Here is a 5,052-nt window from a genome sequence, read left to right on the forward strand (position 1 = left end):
TTTGATTAGTGTAGATTTATAGTCAAGCTTGAAGTCAGGTTGTGTAAGTCCTCTAACTTTGTTCTTTTTCAAGATTATTTTAATATTTAATGTCATTTTCATACCATATTAATTTTAGAATTAGCTAACCAAATACTTGTTTTAAATATGGCTTGAAATTTCATGAAGCCTATGGACCAATTTTGGAATAATCAATATCTTAGCAATATTGATTTTCAAACAGTATAACTTTTCATTATTTAGTTCTTCTTTAACTTTTGTCAGCAGTATTTTGTAGTTTTCAGCACCCTGCAACTACCTATCTTCACATATCTTGTGTTAAATACATCTCTTAGTTTCAATGGTTGGTGATATATCAAAAGAATGAAATTTTTGCTTTTATTTTTCATTTCTTTTTTGTTAATATATAAAAATGTTTATTTTGGGGGGCTGGCCCCGTGGCCGAGTGGTTAAGTTCGCGCGCTCCGCTGCAGGCGGCCCAGTGTTTCGTTGGTTCGAATCCTGGGCGCGGACGTGGCACTGCTCATCAAACCACGCTGAGGCAGCGTCCCACATGCCACAACTAGAAGGACCCACAACGAAGAATATACAACTATGTACTGGGGGGCTTTGGGGAGAAAAAGGAAAAAATAAAAATCTTTAAAAAAAAATGTTTATTTTTGTAAACAAACTTTGTGTTCTATGACATTATTAAAGTCACTTATTCAAGTAATTGTTTTGTAAATTTCTTATGTTTCTCTTTGTAAATAATCAAGTTATCTGCCAATAAAGAGAATTTCACATCTTTGTTTTGGTACCTTTTGTGTCTCTTATTTCTCTTTTCGTAATCATTTATATCATCTGTGTCTTTGGTGATATTTTATCTGGTTGTTCTATCATTTAAAAGAGAAGAGTGTTAAAATCTTCAAAAATGACTACAGAATTGCCTACTTCTGATTACATCAAATTTTGATTCATGTGATTTTAAGGATATGATTCTTTATGTCTTCTTCTTGAATTGAGCTTTTTATCACTATGAAATATCCCTCTTTATCTCTTTCAAATACCTTAGGTTTAAACTATATTTCTTCTGGTGTTAATACAGCTATCTTGCCTTCTTATACCTACAGTTTGTACAAGGTGTCTTTTTTTTCATCATTTACCTTCAACCTCTATTTGTATTTATATCTAAGATGTATTTCTTGTAGGCAAGTCATGATTTTTTTATCAGTTTCAATCTCCGCGTTTTCTTTTGTCTTAGTCCAGTAACTTTTAAAATAGTTACAGATATGATTAGATTTACTTGTACCATTTTATCTTTGGATTTCTCCTTGTCCCCACAGATGTTTCTTTCTCTGTTTACCATTGCCTAATTTCTTTTGGATTATTTAAATCCCTTTTAGAATTCCATTTTAAATTATTTGTTGGCATTTTTAGATATGCCTTTTTTGCATTAATTTCCTAGTGATTAACCTTGGTGTTAATATTATAAACTTTTCCATTTATTCAAACCTAATATGGAATCGTTTTAAATAAATGGGAGAAAACTTGCAATCATGCATGATCATTTATCCCCCATCAATACTTTGTTCTAGGGTTTTTATATGTGTTATATTTAAATAACTAAAAAATAAATTACAATGTTATTTTTTCCTATACCTAAGTATAATTTTCTTGTTCTTTTTATTAAGATTTTATTTTTGGAGAGACATTAGCAACATGGCTGAATAAGATGTCCCTCGTTCATTTCGCCCCTCCAATAATAGTTTGGCATCCGTCCGTGGACAAAACTACCTTTGTGGGAGTTGTGGGATCTAGCACCGTATGCAGGGGCCCTAGGAGGAGTCTCGCCCACACGTGCATTGGATAATTAGCATACAAACTCTGGTCCTGGCTGTGAACCTTGCAGTTGCTCATGAACAGGCTCAATTCTCTCTCGATCATGGGTCTAGAAAACCCCAGGAAACAATGACTTAGATAATCATGGATGAGAGGATTTATAGATGTCCAGGTTTCCAGAAGAGAAGTTCCAGCACTACAATAGGACAAGAAAAAAATACGAATTTGATGCAATGGAGAGGGAAAGAGGAACAGTTGACTTTACCTGTGTCACTGCTCACCCAAATTGGCACAATTCAGTGCCAAAAGAGATCTTCTCAGTCCATGATTTCTCCTTCAGGGGAATGAGAGAACATGTGAGTGAGTGCCTGGCTTCTCTGGCTGTGCAGGAGGCTGCCAATGAGGCCCATTTCTCTGTCACTCCATCCAGAGTACTGAGTCCTGAGCTGCATGACTGGGGATGGGAAGAGGCTGGGAAAGTGGCAGATAGAACTCATGGAAGGCATTAAAGGGATGTGGATCCTACTAACCGTATTGCAGATTCCACCATGAAGCCCATCCATGAGCTGCGGAGGATGCCTCACCTGCAGAATCCCCCAACTGATCCATGGGCACCCCTAGTCCTCTCTATACCTCACCCTCCACCCTCCTACCTGTGGCTAGCTCTCTGTGGATGCTCTCAATAGCAGTAAAAGTGACCTTTGGTAGATGGCTAGTGAGCATGCACAGAAAGTCAGCTCGAATCTGTAGATTGGGGAGAGACTAACAAATCAAGCTCTCGCTCTGCCCTTGGGAAAGCAAAAAAATCTGAGACTGTCAGCATGCAGCATGGTGCATTGCATGATCGAGAGAAGGCATACAAGTTTAAGAAGTCTGCCACAAAACAGAGGAAGAAGTATGGCACTGGTGTGTTCATAAAAGTTGTGAGAAAGCCTTATTCCTTAGCAGAGCTAATGGAAGATATGCCTCTCCTGAAGTCAGTTAGTGAAGACTGGAGAGGTGACTGCATCTTCAAATGTGAAGAGAGCAACATAAGACTTCAAGGAATATCAAGGAACCATGACATCAACAAAGGATCATAATAATCTTCCAGTTACTGACCCCAAAGGCATGGAGATCTGTGGTCTATCCAATAAAGATCTCACAATAGCTGTTTTAAGGAAGCTCAATGAGCGGTAAGGAAACAGAGAAATATAATTCAACAATATCAGGAAAATAATACAAGACCAAAATGACAAGTTTAATGAAAATATAGAAATCATTAAAAAGAATTAAGTAATAATTCTAGAGCTGAAGAATAAAATGAATGAAATGAAAAATGCAGTAGAGAGCATCAACAAAAGAACAGGTCAAACAGAAGAAAGAATCTGTGAAGACAGGACCTTTGAAATTACTCACTTAAAGAACAAAGAAAAAAGAATGAAGGAAGCTTACATGACCTGTGGGAATCCATCAAGAGAAACAATCTACAAATTATTAGTCTCAGAAGAAGAAAGGGTGAAGGGGGCAGAAAGCTTGTTACAAGAAATAAGGGATAGCACAGCTGGTTAGGCTTTGGTTACCTATTTTCCCTCAGGCAGACCTATTTATGAAAAACAGAGTGTGCTAGCATATTTCGCAATGGTTCCTTTCCCCTCCCTTGTGGAAGCAGGAGGAGGTTGTTTTCTGATGCAGTCATGTATCACTTAACGATGGGGATACGTTCCGAGAAACGTGTTGTTAGACAATTTGGTCATTGTGTGAACATCATAGTGTACTTACACAACCTAGATGGTAGAGCCCACTATATACCTAGACCAAGATGGATAACCTATTGCTCCTAGGCTACAAATGTGTACAGCATGTTATTGTACTGAATACTGTAGGCAATTGTAACACAGTGGTAAGTATTTGTGTATCTAAACATAGAAAAGGAACAGTAAAAATATGGTATAAATGGTAAAGAATGGTACAACCGTATAGGGCACTTACCACTAATGGAACTTGCAGGACTGGCTCTGGGTGAGTCAGTGAGCAAGTGGTGAGTGAATGTAAAGGCCTAGGACATCACTGTACCCTGCTGTAGACTTTACAAACACTGGACACTTAGGCCACCCTAAGTTGATTAAACAATTTCCTTCTTTAATAATAAATTAACCTTAGCTTACTGAAACATTTTTACTTTATAAACTTTTAAAAAATATGTTTAACTTTTGACTCATAATAACACAGCTTAAAACACAAATATGTTGTAGAGCTGTACAAAAATATTTTCTATTTTCTTTCTTTATGTCCTTATTCTATAAGCTTTTTTCTACTTTGAAAAGTTTTTTTTGTTTTACTTTTTAAAGTTTTTTTTTTTTAACAATTAAGACACAAACGCACACATTAGCTTAGGCCTACACGAGGTCAGTCTCATCAATATCACTGTGTTCCACCTCCACATCTTGTCCCACTAGAAGGTCTTCAGGGGCAATAACATGCATGGAGCTGTCATCTCCTGTGATAACAGTACCTTCTTCTGGAACACCTCCTGAAGGACCTGCCTGGGCTCTTCTTGAGGAGGTGTCACTCTTTTCAGAAATGGTGGTTTGCTTGATTTGTTTCTTTTTTCATCATAGATTTACTTCTAAGCAGATAATGCACCATGAATATTCCTCTCTATTATAATGAAAACCTTTTGGTATTGGGGTCCATGTTTTCAAAGTTTTCAAGGAACTTGATGAAGTCTGTAAAAACTTCTGCTAAACTCTTCACTGTGAAGTTTCTTGGAAGTTCTTCTTTTTCTTCTCCTGCAGTTTCCTTTTCTCTTGCCTCTTCTTCACCTATGCATTCCTGCTCCAGTTCCAACAACTCCTCAATAGTCAATTTCTCAGGAACTCCTCAATATAATCCTCATCCACAGCCAGGTTAAATTTTTTTGCCATCTCAGTCATAGTATTATTGGCTTTTGCAACCTCCTCATCCTTGGCAAATCCTTTGAAGTCACGGAAGAACCTCGTGAGTGTCTTCTTCCAAATGCCATTTATACACTTCCTGGTAACATCACCCCAAGACCAAGAAAGGTTCTTGATGTAGTCATAGATGTTGTAATCCTTCCAGAATTGCATCAGTGTCTTCTCGATGTCTTCCTCATTTGCAGCAATAGCCTGGGCAAAGGTCCTCCTCAGGTAGAAGGCCTTAAAAGCTGCTATAACTCTTTGATTCATTGGTTGGATCAAAGAGGTTGTGTTTGGAGGGAGAAACACCACTTTG

The sequence above is a fragment of the Equus przewalskii genome, chromosome 1, assembly GCF_037783145.1.
Source record: "Equus przewalskii isolate Varuska chromosome 1, EquPr2, whole genome shotgun sequence".
NCBI lineage: Eukaryota > Metazoa > Chordata > Mammalia > Perissodactyla > Equidae > Equus > Equus przewalskii.